Consider the following 14,463-nt stretch of genomic DNA (forward strand, 5'->3'; position numbering starts at 1 on the left):
TCCCCCCCCCCCGAGTGTCTCTGTCCCCTGTCCTCTTCTCTGGCTGTCTCTCTCTGTCCTCTGTCTTCCTCCCTTGTCTCTCTCTGTCCTCTGTCCTCCTCCCTTGTCTCTCTCTGTCCTCTTTCCTCCTCCCTGGCTGTCTCTGTCCCCTGTCCTCCTCGACTGTCTCTGTCCCCTGTCCTCCTCCTTGACTGTCTCTGTCCCCTGTCCTCCTCCTCGACTGTCTCTGTCCCCTGTCCTCCTCCCCGACTGTCTGTGTCCCCTGTCCTCCTCCCCGACTGTCTCTGTCCCCTGTCCTCCTCCTCGACTGTCTCTGTCCCCTGTCCTCCTCCCCGACTGTCTCTGTCCCCTGTTCTCCTCCCCGACTGTCTCTGTCCCCTGTCCTCCTCCCCGACTGTCTCTGTCCCCTGTCCTCCTCCCCGACTGTCACTGTCCCCTGTCCTCCTCCCCGTCTGTCTCTGTCCTCTGTCCTCCTCCCTGGCTGTCTCTGTCCTCTTTCCTCCTCCCCGGCTGTCTCTGTCCTCTGTCCTCCTCCCCGACTGTCTCTGTCCCCTGTTCTCCTCCTCGTCTGTCTCTGTCCTCTGTCCTCCTCCCTGGCTGTCTCTGTCCTCTTTTCTCCTCCCTGGCTGTCTCTGTCCCCTGTCCTCCTCCTCGACTGTCTCTGTCCCCTGTCCTCCTCCCTGACTGTCTCTGTCCTCTGTCCTCCTCCCTGGCTGTCTCTGTCCTCTGTCTTCCTCCCTTGTCTCTCTCTGTCCTCTGTCCTCTGTCCTCCTCCCCGACTGTCTCTGTCCTCTTTCCTCCTCCTTTGTCTCTCTCTGTCCTCTGTCCCCTGTCCTCCTCCTCGACTGTCTCTGTCCCCTGTTCTCCTCCGACTGTCTCTGTCCTCTGTCCTCCTCCCCGGCTGTCTCTGTCCCCTGTCCTCCTCCCTGGCTGTCTCTTTCTGTCCTCTGTCCTCCTCCCTTGTCTCTCTCTGTCCTCTGTCCTCCTCCCTGGCTGTCTCTGTCCTCTGTCTTCCTCCCTTGTCTCTCTCTGTCCTCTGTCCTCTGTCCTCCTCCCCGACTGTCTCTGTCCTCTTTCCTCCTCCTTTGTCTCTCTCTGTCCTCTGTCCCCTGTCCTCCTCCTCGACTGTCTCTGTCCCCTGTTCTCCTCCGACTGTCTCTGTCCTCTGTCCTCCTCCCCGGCTGTCTCTGTCCCCTGTCCTCCTCTCTGGCTGTCTCTTTCTGTCCTCTGTCCTCCTCCCTTGTCTCTCTCTGTCCTCTGTCCTCCTCCCCGGCTGTCTCTGTCCTCTGTCCTCCTCCCCTCCCCGACTGTCTCTGTCCCCTGTCCTCCTCCCTGGCTGTCTCTTTCTGTCCTCTGTCCTCCTCCCTTGTCTCTCTCTGTCCCCTGTCCTCCTCCCTGGCTGTCTCTCTCTGTCCCCTGTCCTCCTCCCCAGCTGTCTCTGTCCTCTGTCCTCCTCCCCGACTGTCTCTGTCCCCTGTCCTCCTCCCTGGCTGTCTCTTTCTGTTTTCTGTCCTCCTCCCCGACTGTCTCTGTCCCCTGTCCTCCTCCCCGACTGTGTCTGTCCCCTGTCCTCCTCCCTGGCTGTCTCTTTCTGTCCTCTGTCCTCCTCCCTTGTCTCTCTCTGTCCCCTGTCCTCCTCCCTGGCTGTCTCTCTCTGTCCCCTGTCCTCCTCCCCGACTGTCTCTGTCCCCTGTCCTCCTCCCCGATTGTCTCTGTCCTCTGTCCTCCTCCCCGACTGTCTCTGTCCCCTGTCCTCCTCCCCGACTGTCTCTGTCCCCTGTCCTCCTCCCTGGCTGTCTCTTTCTGTCCTCTGTCCTCCTCCCTTGTCTCTCTCTGTCCCCTGTCCTCCTCCCTGGCTGTCTCTCTCTGTCCCCTGTCCTCCTCCCCGACTGTCTCTGTCCCCTGTCCTCCTCCCCGACTGTCTCTGTCCCCTGTCCTCCTCCCTGGCTGTCTCTTTCTGTCCTCTGTCCTCCTCCCTTGTCTCTCTCTGTCCTCTGTCCTCCTCCCCGGCTGTCTCTGTCCTCTGTCCTCCTCCCCTCCCCGACTGTCTCTGTCCCCTGTCCTCCTCCCTGGCTGTCTCTTTCTGTCCTCTGTCCTCCTCCCTTGTCTCTCTCTGTCCCCTGTCCTCCTCCCTGGCTGTCTCTCTCTGTCCCCTGTCCTCCTCCCCAGCTGTCTCTGTCCTCTGTCCTCCTCCCCGACTGTCTCTGTCCCCTGTCCTCCTCCCTGGCTGTCTCTTTCTGTTTTCTGTCCTCCTCCCCGACTGTCTCTGTCCCCTGTCCTCCTCCCCGACTGTGTCTGTCCCCTGTCCTCCTCCCTGGCTGTCTCTTTCTGTCCTCTGTCCTCCTCCCTTGTCTCTCTCTGTCCCCTGTCCTCCTCCCTGGCTGTCTCTCTCTGTCCCCTGTCCTCCTCCCCGACTGTCTCTGTCCCCTGTCCTCCTCCCCGATTGTCTCTGTCCTCTGTCCTCCTCCCCGACTGTCTCTGTCCCCTGTCCTCCTCCCCGACTGTCTCTGTCCCCTGTCCTCCTCCCTGGCTGTCTCTTTCTGTCCTCTGTCCTCCTCCCTTGTCTCTCTCTGTCCCCTGTCCTCCTCCCTGGCTGTCTCTCTCTGTCCCCTGTCCTCCTCCCCGACTGTCTCTGTCCCCTGTCCTCCTCCCCGGCTGTCTCTGTCCTCTGTCCTCCTCCCCAACTGTCTCTGTCCCCTGTCCTCCTCCCCGACTGTCTCTGTCCCCTGTCCTCCTCCCAGGCTGTCTCTTTCTGTTTTCTGTCCTCCTCCCCGACTGTCTCTGTCCCCTGTCCTCCTCCCCGACTGTCTCTGTCCCCTGTCCTCCTCCCCGATTGTCTCTGTCCTCTGTCCTCCTCCCCGGCTGTCTCTGTCCTCTGTCCTCCTCTCCGACTGTCTCTGTCCCCTGTCCTCCTCCCTGGCTGTCTCTCTCTGTCCCCTGTCCTCCTCCCTGGCTGCCTCTCTCTGTCCCCTGTCCTCCTCCCTGGCTGTCTCTCTCTGTCCCCTGTCCTCCTCCCCGATTGTCTCTGTCCTCTGTCCTCCTCCCTGGCTGTCTCTCTCTGTCCCCTGTCCTCCTCCCCGATTGTCTCTGTCTTCTGTCCTCCTCCCTTGTCTCTCTCTGTCCTCTGTCCTCTGTCCTCCCCGGCTGTCTCTGTCCTCTGTCCTCCTCCCCAACTGTCTCTGTCCCCCGTTCTCTGACGCACCTGCGTGTCTCTGCAGCACACACACACAGGAAGAGGCCCCAGAAGAGAGAGTTAAAGAGGAAAGAGAGGGGGGAATTCGGTGGGAGCCGTTTCCTTTCCTTTTCTGTCTTTGTGACTTCATTTTGCTCTCCCTGCGCCCGGCCTGCACTCCCCACGCGGCCACTATGTGGCGCGCCTCCCGACCAGCCATCAGCTAAGGGGAGGGAGCCTCTCCTTTCCCTTCTCACGGCGTCTTCTTCCCAGAAAATACTCTCAACGTATCCCGCAATTTCTCCAATAAAAGCACACTAACAAGGGGAAAACTCCCTTCCTATGATTTCCTATCATCACACAATTTTCTTAGGCGCAGACGTCAGGGGGCGGTACTGTTTGTCAGGAAGACCGTGGACCGGTTTCCACTCCCGGCTCCGTCCGTGACCGTGACCGGCTGTGTGGCCCTGGGCAGGCCCCTCGCCCGGACCCGGCTCCTCAAGTGTGCGCTCGGAAGGCGGGGGCCCCTGGGGCGGCACAGCTCTGCCCTCGGGAGGGACTCCCCGAGGTGTGCCAGGGACGTAGTCTGGCTGCTCCTGTCCCACGCCCAGGACGATGACAAGAAAACCAGCAACCCCAGCGGGCGTCACTGAAAAAGAAAACGCTCGTGCAGCTTCGAAGGAAACGCTTACAACCAACGTTGGCTGTGCCCTGTGTGTGCGAGCACTCGTGTGTGTGCACAGAGGCCGTGCCAAGAAGCACGTGGCTGCGTTCATCTACCCGCGACGAGTGGAAGGGAACTGCTTTTAAAAGACTCATTTATTTCAAGTGTTTGCTAGGACCTGCTGTGTGCGGGGCTGGGGGTGAGTGCTGGCGTATGGGGGTGGGGGGTGGGTCGGTGGCTGAAACGGCCCCGTCCCCAAGGGGCAGGCAGACAGGCAGACGTGCCCCGGGGGGGGGTTCCTTCGCTGGCCAGCCCCGGGGCGTCCGGAAGCACAAGGGGTCAAGGGAGGCTCGTCCTTGGGGGGTCGGTCTCCCAGACCTGCCATCTGAGTGAAAAGATGGCCCGGCACAGAAGGTGGGCAAGGCCAAGGACGCCCCGTGGCCCTCGGCACATGCCATCGCAGATGTAGTCCCTGCTCCCGTTTCCTCACCTGTAAAACGGTGATGGCCCTCCCTCCACCCCCCTGCACTGCCTGGAGCGAATGTCCAGGGTGGGCTGCTTCCTGGGGTGTCTGAGGCCCCGTCCGAGACTGGGGGGCTCCCGCTGTGCCCCAGGCCCAGGTAAGCTGGCTGATGTCACCCGCGGCCCCAGCCTAGGACCCTCCTCTGTCCACCCGGCAGCATGTTTCGGGAATGAGCCCTCCCCATGTCCCTGGTGGGGGCGTGGTTACTCGCCTGGGACCACTGCGTCACCAGCACAGGCCCGACGCCGTCAGGACGCTGGCATCCTGGTCTGGTTGCCGGCTCTGCCCGTCATTTGGGACACCCAAGCACCTATGCCCGCCCTGACCTGCCCCCCCCCCCCCCGCCCCCCAGGTGGAGTCAGGGTGGCACAGACAGCTCCCCAGGCCGCGAGACTTGGCACCCGGGGACGCTGGGCAGAGAGGACCCCTTCTGGGCATAGACCACCGGTGTCCACATCTGTGATTCGGTATGTTCGAGCTGTCACTGTTTGGGACTAGGATTGAGTCACAGTGACAGATGGAGGGACACTGAAAGAGTGAGCATAGAAGTCAGTGTTCTCATGCTTCTGCCCAAAAGAAAAAAGAAAAAGGGAACGAGAAACAGGAAGACCTCTGGGGGGGGTCGTACCTGCTGGTGCTCCCAGCTCCGTCTCTGGTGTCCTCGTCAACCCACCCACAGGGGCTTCTGGAGCCCCTGCCCGATGCCCAGCACATGCCAGCTTGCAGGTGCGCTGGAGAACAAGGATGTGGAGATGCTGCCTCGTGGACACACAGGTGCCTAACAAAGCCACTACGGCCACTGCAGACATGGAGGGGGGGCGGGGGGGCGGGGCCTCAGTGCAGAAGGTGGGGGTGGGGGCGGGCTGTAGGGTCACAAGGAGCCAAGACTTCAAGTGGCCAAAGGAGGCACCTGGGTGGAGTGTTGCAGGAAGAAGCAGCCACCCGGGCAAAGGCCCTGGGGCGCGACGGTGCCCGGCATGTTCTCGGGACTTGTGGAGCCCGGTGTGGCTATGGTAGGGGATTGGGGTTTGAGGGGTGCGACCAGGTCACGGGTGAGCAGGGCTGGAACTGGCAGACCCCAGGGCCAATGTGTGGATCGGGTGTCGCCAACTGGGTCCCGGATGCCGCCACAATGGAAGTCGGCCGACCACACTTTCGTTACTGTCAATGTTCGCTCGTTGTGTTTTGAAGCTGTATGGTTATGCGCAGAAATAAATCTGGGTTCCTGGTGGAACGACCTTTTAATCATCGTGCGTTTATCCTTAGTGACAAATTTGCCCTAAAGACTATTCTATCTGATGGCAGTGTAGTTATGACAACTTTTAGGGGGGTTAGCGTTTGTGCAGTAATCATATTTCCACACCCTCGACTTCTCTATATGCTTGTCTTTTAAATTTTTTTAATGTTATTTTTAATTTTATTTTTGAGAGACAGAGTGAGAGCAGGGCAGGGGCAGAGAGAGAGGGAGACACAGAATCTGAAACAGGCTCCAGGCTCTGAGCTGTCAGCACAGAGCCCGACATGGGGCTCAAACTCACGGACCGGGAGATCATGACCTGAGCCAAACTTGGACCGAGCCACCCAGGCGCCCCTCTACTGAATACTCTTTACGGATTCCTTTTCTGTGCTAAAATTCTCCATCTTGTCAACGATTTTCTTGAATATATTAGTCACAGTTATGAAACCGCAAGGCGAGAACAGCATGGTCGTTGTGGGTCTGTTTCTATTGTCCATTTCCTCCCTTGACTCTGCTTCTCATTTTGCTTGGTAAGTTCGAATTGAACGCAAGGCTTTGGGAATGACGAATTGTGGAGGTTCTGGCTGGTGCTCTCGTCCTCCAGAGAGGGTTTACTGCGTCCTCTGATGGGTGAGTAGACTGGGAGGACGTAGACGTTAACCCAGTCGGGGAACCAGCCGGCTCCGGGCTGGATTACAGTCTTTGCAAACCTTGCTTTTCCCTCTGGTTCACACTCACTTCCAGACTACGTCCCACCTCGGTACCAACTGAGAACGTGAGGTGTTTTCTGGGATTCCTACTCTTTGGGGGACCTTGAGCATCAGATTTTCTCCTTTGAGGATGGTAACGCTAAAACCCTGTTCCGATTTTCCACGGCTCCCTTTTTGGGCTTTGCCTCTTGAGCGGCTTAAGGGTCTGTCAAATGCCCCCACGGGAAAACTACCGTGCGTCCCGCAGTCTGTGTCTGTCTGAGATCTTGCCATCTCCAGCCCTGGTGGCTTGGGGGACTCTCTGATGCCTCCAGGCATCTTAAAAATAGTTTTTTTTTCCTAGCTGCTCTCAGTTAGATGTCAGTCTACTACAAACCTCTCCGTCAGAGCTGCACGCCTGGAGAATGGATTACAGGAGCACCATCCGGAGGCCGGAAGAGCAGGGAAGAGGCTGCTGCCTGGACGGGGCAGGGCAGGTGGGGAGGAAAGGGTGAACCCGGAGCCTCTGGAGCCGGGCTGGGGCCGCAGGACTTGTCGCTGATGAGATGGGGGTAGCGGGTGCCCATCGAGGGAAGGGAACAAGGGAGGCTGGCGATGCTGTCTGGGAGGCTGGGACGCGCAGGTCTGGAGAGTTAGGGGCGAAGGGAGCGAACTGGCCTTCAGACTGGGTGAATTTGCAGGGCCAGCGGGACATCCAGGTAAAGGAGCCCAGGAGATGGCTGGAGCTCCAGGACACGAAGTCTGGAGGGCGAGGAGATGGCCCCAGGTGAGCAGCAGAGAAGAGAGGGAAGGAGCCCCGAGAACTGCCCCGTGTGAGAGGTGGGTGGCGGCCGGGAGAGGGAGGGGCAGCCGAGAGTTGGAAGGGAGGAAAGGAAGGGAGCAGAGATTCCCAAACGGAGGGAGCGTCCCCAGAGGGAAGTGCCACAGAGGGCTCTCCCGTGTCTCCCTGGTGACCCCAAGGGTCAGCAGGGGACTAGGGCCAGGTTGGCAGAGTGGGCGTGTGACCGGGAGGGTGGGCTGGGGTTGGCCCCGAGCGGAGCTTGCCTGACGAAGGCCCTGCCTGTGCTGCGGGCCATTTCCCAGTGCTCTCCTGCTGGCTCGACAGGCTTGGAGGGGTCCGGGGCTTTGTGGACCCAGGAACCCCGTCCTGGAGGTGCAGGTGCAGGCGGTCCCCTGCAGGCAGGACCAGCCACGGCACCCTGGAAGGGAGATGCATCCAGAGGTGGGTCAAGCCTCATCAGATTTCAAGGGCCAACTTCAAAGCGACCGCAGGGCTTGGTAGAAAGCCCAGGAATGCCAAGGGCGGGGCGGAGGCTTGGCGGGAGGATCCCCTTCTCCCCGGAGAGCCAGCGGTGACCTCTGGCTGTGAGGTGGGCGGGGCCAAGGGGAAGTTCCCACACCTGTGTGGGGGAGGGGGGGTCCAGGCATCCGAGGTCTGTGGGCTCCCGGCCCACCTGTCACCTGCTGCCGTGGGCCGTCAGGAGCGTGATCTGCCCTCTCTGAGCCCTGGCTGTGTTCTCCATAGAATGAGCGGAGGGAGAGACGTCGACCCAGCCTGCCAGGGGGGACGGCGGCCGGAGGCTCCGTGAGATGCCGCTGCTGAGGGCCGTGCGTACGCGAGAGCGTCATTGCGTGCGCACAAGTCCCGAGGAAATCAAGGACAGGGTTCCCGGGGGGAGGAGAGGAGTCCACCTGTGCAGGGGCTTTCTATCGCACACACATGCACACAGGCTAACACGCATCCCTATGCTCATCCACAGCACGTGCACACGCGTGTGCTCACAATCGTGTATGCACACCGAGACGGGCGCATGTAAGTGCACCGCGTGCCTTTGCACACACACCCACGCACCTGCATACATGCACACCCACGTGGCCCACACGGAGGGGTCGCCTGTCCTCGCAGACACAGCTGCCTCTGTGAAACCCCAGCACAGCCCGTGCCCGCGCCCCACTCCGTCCTCCTCACTGTTAACAAAGACACTTTCTTTCTTTCTTTCTTTCTTTTTTTTTTTTAAACATTTTTATTTATTTTTGGGACAGAGAGAGACAGAGCATGAACGAGGGAGGGGCAGAGAGAGAGGGAGACACAGAATCGGAAACAGGCTCCAGGCTCCAAGCCATCAGCCCAGAGCCTGACGCGGGGCTCGAACTCACGGACCGCGAGATCGTGACCTGGCTGAAGTCGGACGCTTAACCGACTGCGCCAACCAGGCGCCCCTTTCTTTTTTTTTTTTTTTTTAATTTTTTAATGTTTATTTACTTTTGAGACAGAGAGACAGAGTGCAAGCAGGGGAGGGGCCGAGAGAGAGGGAGACACAGAATCAGAAGCAGCTCCAGGCTCCGAGCCGTCAGCACAGAGCCCGACGCGGGGCTCAAACTCACGAACAGTGAGATCATGACTTGAGCCGAAGTCAGACGCTCAACCGACCGAGCCCCCCGGGAGCCCCATAATGAAAACGCGTTCTAAATGAAGGGAGGGAAACACTTTTTCTAAACAATTTACAGTCCTACTGAAAAAAAAAAAATCAAAGGCTAGCTAAACAGCCACGACCCAAGGGCAGGGGTGCAAGGGAACCTTACGTGACGTCCATCCTCCCAGACTGGTGCCCGTGGCTCCACGGCAGGGCCACACACGCGTGTCTCAACACCTCCCTCTGAGGGGCAGGAAGCGGCCACACGCAGATGGCCAGCTGGAGAGGCGTGGGGGCAAGTGACCTCCCCGGAGTCTCCTGTCTCCTCCCTGCTTCCTCTGGGTAGGGTGGTGACTTGGACTGTCCCCTGATCTGCCTCACCAGGGGCACAGGTCAAGCGCCTCCTCTGTCAGGAAGCCCTCTGGGACTGCTGCAGGCCGAGTCCCTCTCTGGCATCTCCGATCGAGTGTCACGATCATTCCACATCTGGCTTCTCAGCAGCTGAACCGGAGCCCAGGTGTCGTCGGTGGTGCCCGGCCCGGGTGGGGGATGGTGTGGACGGGCACCCTGGCGTCTCCCGTTCACTTGCTTGTTCACGTTCCCAGGATGTGTGGCCCGCAGCGTGGGTCCGGCTTGGTGCCTGACTCCGGGCCGTGGCGTCCATCAGGACCACCGCCCTGGAGAGACACGTGGGTCCACAGACTGTGGCTGTCGCCCGGCTGGAGCTGGGGCGGGGGCTAGGGTGGGGGCGGGAGGTGTCCTCAAAAAGAACCCCCTACCCTTTTTAGCTGTCCCCCCCTCCTCGTCTTCCCAGCCTCCAGTCCTCGTGGCTATTGGATCCGCCCTCTCTCTGGGCTTACCCGTTCTGGGCACTGTGTGCACACGAGTCGCACAACGTGGCCCTTAGTGACTGGCTCCTTTCTCTGAGCGTGAGGATTTTTTTGTTTCGTTATTTGCTTTGATGGGGGAGGGGCAGAGAGCGAGAGGGAGAGACCGAATCCCAAGCAGGCTCCAGCGGTCAGTGCAGAGCCAGACGCGGGGCTCGAACCCACGAATCGTGAGCCCAAATCAAGAGCCGGGCGCTTAGCCCACTGAGCCGTCAGGCGCCCCAAGCGTGAAGTGAGGTTCAAGCACGTGGCGACCAGTATCAGCACCCCATTCCTTCTCCCGGCCGGTACCATCCCGCGGTGTGAGCGGCCCCGGTGAGTTTATCCCGCGTCACGGGCGGGCGTTTGGACCGTCGCTACCTCTCGGCTCTGTGCCCTTGTCATCACTCGTGTGCAAGTCTGTCTGTAGACGGTGTTGCATTTCTCTTGAGTGACGACCCTGGGAGTGAATCCCTGGGTCACATGGCCACCGTGCCATCCAGAGGGGCTCGGTGTCCAGCACAGGGTGGGCACATAGTAGGTGCTTAAGAAGCACTTGCTGACCTTCTAGAAGCTGAAACAAGACGGGGGGGGGGGCCCTTCTGCTCTCTCACCACCTGAAAGCCTCGCCTGGAAAGAAAGCGCATCCTCTCGGGCCTAAGGAGCGTCTCCAGAGGCCGCCCTGCCTTCCGCCTTGCTTGGCACCTAAGCCTGGCACAGAGCGGGGCGAGTGCGAAAGAAGCGTTGGGGGCGGGGGAAAGAAGGCGCTAGGCGGGCGCGTGTCGGTGTCCCGCGTGGATGGCGGGCGAGCCAGGGGAGGGGCTGGGGCACAGGAAGCCCCCTGCGGCGGCTGCGGGCCCCCCCTGCGCTGGGCGCGAGGGCATCAGTGGTCCCCGGAGGCACTTCCCGTGTCTGTCGGGGGTCATGCTCACTAGCCAACTGTCGCTCCCCCTGAAGCCCCCCTGGCTGCCCCCAGCTGCCCCCACGAGCACGTGGCCCCGTGTTTCCCTTGCTCTTGCCCTGCCAGCCAAAGCGGGACCCCGGACCCCCCTCCCATTTGCACAGACCGTTGATAAGCAGGGACTCAGGGTGTGAACTGGCTAGTGTCCCCGTCCCCTGCGGCCTGACCAAGCTCAGCTCCATCCACCGCGGGGCTCATGTCCTGTCCTGCAGTGGCCTCTCAAGCACATTGGTGCACGGTGGACAGCCACGTGTATGTGCACACACACACACACACACACACCCATGGCACGCAGGGGCAGAGAGCAAGGTGTGGAACCAGAGAGCACGGAGACGGCGGGTTCATACAGGCGTGCTCGGAAACCACGAGCTGTCTCTGGACAGAGACCCGGGGGAAGCTAGGCGCTGGTCCTGGAGGCCGGCCTTAAGGGAACTGGAGGGGCGGCTGCGGCTCGGGGACGAACAGGCCTCACCCCTCCTGTTGCCCTTTGGAAGTCTGCACCGTGTGTCTGTGATCTTTGCCAAGATCAACTCTGATTTCCAGCATTGGAGATTGCCCCCTCCCCCTCCCCTCCTTAAGCCCCTTCAGGGTCTCTCTTGTCCTCAGGACAAAGCCCAGTTGCCCCCTGCATCCTAGCGGGGGCTCTGCTGGCCTTGCCCGCTCACCTGCCCCACGAGGGTCTGATTTCAGTGCCGGCTTGAGCTCGCCCCGGGGCCTTTGCACAAGCCCCGCCTGTGCTGCAGCCCGCCGTCCTTCCTCCTGCGCTGCCATCCAGGCTGGCCCAGCTGGGAGCCTGTCACAACCCCACTGGGATTAGGTCTCTGTAACCTCCCTTTTCCCAAGGATCCTCAGGTATCCTCCCTTCCTGCGGCCCCCAGTGAGGCTCCTGGGGCATGTCTCCACCCACTCTATGGTGAGGTCCCCGGGACCACAGAGCTGTCGCTCAAACACGGTTGTCGAATGAGTCAAGCTGGAGCAAGAGGGTGGCGTTCGGGGTGTGGGTGCAGGTGGCGTGGGAGTGAGGACGCGCTGCCCCAGGGGAGCGTGTGGCTCCGGGCTCGGGGGCGGAGGCGAAGGAGGCCCAGCCCCGTCTGGAAGAGGCCCCGACAAGGCCCGGACCTGGGGGCCTGGCCCTCGGGGACCAGCAGACACCTCTCGGGCCGGGAAGGGCCAGGAAGGGTGTCCGGGCGGGGGAACCGCACGGACAAGGACCCGGAGGAAGCAGCGTGAGGGGCCCAAGGGGCGATCTTTCCCGGCGATGTCAGCTCAGTGATGTCACATGGGCCGCCTGAACCGGGCCTTGGAAGGGTCTTTCTGCCAAAGACACCGGTGGAGGCCACAGAAGAGGTTCGCTCGGTGGGGCTCGGGCCTGGGTTTGGGGAGCACCGGGAGACGGGGGGAGCGTGCGGGTGGCAGGAAGAGGCCTGAGAACCTGCCGGACGGAGGCTTTGGGCCACGCGCGGCGTGGAGGTGCGCAGGGGGCCCCGTGGGATTCTCAGAGACGCCCCGACCCAGGGCCGGGTCAGACCCCACCCGCGGCCCGCGGGCCAGCCCTCCGCTCCCCTCGCCCCGGCCAGCGCCCCCCGCGCTCTCGCCCTGGGAACCTTCCAGCTGAACTTTGCTGGGGCCGAACTCCGAGTCACTTCAAGGCAGTTTCGATTAAAACACAAGAAAGAAAAGAAAGGAAGGAAGACAAGAAGAGAGAGGGGTGGGGGCGGCCTGCGCGGGGAATTCTGCAATTACCCTTTGAAATTAGAATATTCAAACAGATGTTTCTGTTTTCATCCTGTCCTGCTCTCTTTCCAATCCAGTGAAATTAGGTCCAAAGTCATTATTCACCTAATCACGCTAATAGTTTAACATCCGATCTGCCCTCTGTCCAGACGGGGAGGGGAGTAGCCGAGGCTCGATTTTAGCACTTCCTTTCCACTGATCCCTTAATTAAGTGGCATCTGTTCTAATACAAGTTAAATATTGCAGTTGACTTTATTTTCTTTCTCCTGGTCCTCCGGGTCCTGAGATGAGGGCAGATAAAGTGAAACACATTTGCTTCCCGGGAAGGAGGAAAGGACACAGAGCTGCCTTTCTGGAAACGCGGCCCATCAATCATAAACTGATTACAAATTCGTCACCTTGAATCAATTTCTGTTCACAAGTTCAAAAGGCACTATGAGCTCGGGGCTATCTGGAATATTCTACATGTGGAGAGGATTAACATTTGATCGAATTCCTCCTTCTGAGCGGGAGACCGGTTTGGCCGAGCTTGGGGTGGGGGAGGCGAGTTCGAGACACGTGGGCTTTCACCTCCAAGAGCGGGCGCCCCTGCGTTCCCAGGCCCCCCTCCGCCGCGGGGAGTCTGGCTGCTGCGGGGAGGGGTCCCGGGCACCTCGATGTCCAACCCGATCTTGCCCGAGGCAGTCAAATCGCACCGTGGCATCATCTCTCATAGGCGGAATTGTCCTTAAGGTAACTGTCCTGAGGGAAGCAGCCCTGTGAGAGAGACAGAGAGAGAGAACTGCTCACCAGATGGGATGGGAAGGACGGCTCGTCCCAAAGTCCCCAAGATGCCCTCGGACTTCCGCCCCCATTCCAGAACCTCAAGAAGGGGGACTTCTGTCCCCGTGTCCTGAGGTTTGGCAAAAGAAAAACCTTAGCTTATCAACAAGCCAGGCCTCTGAACGGCCTTGTCCTAACTCAGGGAGATGAACTGGGGGTGTCGGGGGGGGGGGGGGGGGGCAGGGGAGGGGAGGCAGGAAATCCCACTTCAGAGGGCTCCCGCTGGACTCCAGGTCAGACACGGTTTTGAAGAATGTTACCATTTTACCCCTGGAAAAGGGAGAGGAAGGGAGAGGGTGGAGTGGGGTTGGGGTGGGGGGGAGAAGGAGGGAGGGAGGGAGGGAGGGAGGAGGGGCGAAGAAAGGAGGGAGGGAGGGAAATACCGGGGCTTGTGGCCATCAGGGCCCCTGTACCTCTGCTCCGCCCTCCAGGTGGGGTCCTGGGCACATGACAGCCCCCAGCACCTGTGCCTCCGTCCAGTCCTTCTGGACGCGGGGACCCTGCACCCGGACAGCCCCGTGGGCACGCGGGGTCCGGGGGAGGGAAAGAGGGGGCGTCCGGGCCACCCTGGCGTCAGAAGGGGGGGCGGGGCGGTCGGGGCACGAATCCAGCCCCCGCTCCCTGCATGTGCTGCCCCGGCAGCCTCCCTCATGCGCTCAGCTCGTCCAGACGCCGGAACCTTCCAGCACCATTGGCGGGAACGTAACTGGTGCACGGCCTTCCTCTGAAACATTAAAAATAGAATCACCACGTGACCCGGCAGTTCCACGTCTGGGTGTGTTCCCGAACTAATTGAGAGCAGGGGCTCGAAGACAGGCTCGCCCGCCCAGGTTCGCAGCAGCCGAGTCGTGGGGGGCAGCCCGGGGGGGGGGGGGGGCACCACCGCTCGGCCCGTCCGGACAAGGGGGCGGCATTCAGCCTCGGGAGGGAAATTCTATCGCTTGCGGCACCGTGGAGGGTCTGGGGGACCCTCGGGCGAGTGACACAGGCCAGTCACAGAGGGACAAGCACTCGCAGGACAGACGGGCGACGGAGGGGGGCGCCGCGGGCGGCTCACGGGACGGGCGCTGCCTCCGCTGGGTAAAGCGCTCCAGGACCGGCCGTGCCGCCGCCGTGCGCCCGTGACACCCACTCGATAAGAGATCGCGTTTGTCGGGTCTGGTGTTAAGTGTGCTCGTTTTGTTCATTTTCACCCCCTAGTGGCCTCTTCTGGGTGAAAGTTCTGGGGAGAAATCTTCCCGGGCCGGAAGTCTGAAACCCACGTGCGGGTCCGTCGTGAACGTCGCCACGCCCGGCTCCGCTCAGGGGCACCAGCGTTCCCCGGGCCTGCGCCGGGAGACCCTGCTCTGGCCCCAGGCCC

General features: G+C 61.1%; 1 long non-coding RNA gene across 1 annotated transcript; it reads right to left on the bottom strand.

The window, feature by feature from the left end:
- Positions 1-12,514: 12,514 nt before the first annotated feature.
- Positions 12,515-13,635, bottom strand: LOC125159222 (uncharacterized). The gene is made up of 2 exons (XR_007149734.1): positions 13,517-13,635; positions 12,515-13,037 (listed from the first exon to the last, which is right to left on the bottom strand). It is a non-coding gene; the product is annotated as an uncharacterized LOC125159222 (long non-coding RNA).
- Positions 13,636-14,463: the final 828 nt, after the last annotated feature.

Source organism: Prionailurus viverrinus, unplaced genomic scaffold, assembly GCF_022837055.1.
Source record: "Prionailurus viverrinus isolate Anna unplaced genomic scaffold, UM_Priviv_1.0 scaffold_45, whole genome shotgun sequence".
Taxonomy (NCBI): domain Eukaryota; kingdom Metazoa; phylum Chordata; class Mammalia; order Carnivora; family Felidae; genus Prionailurus; species Prionailurus viverrinus.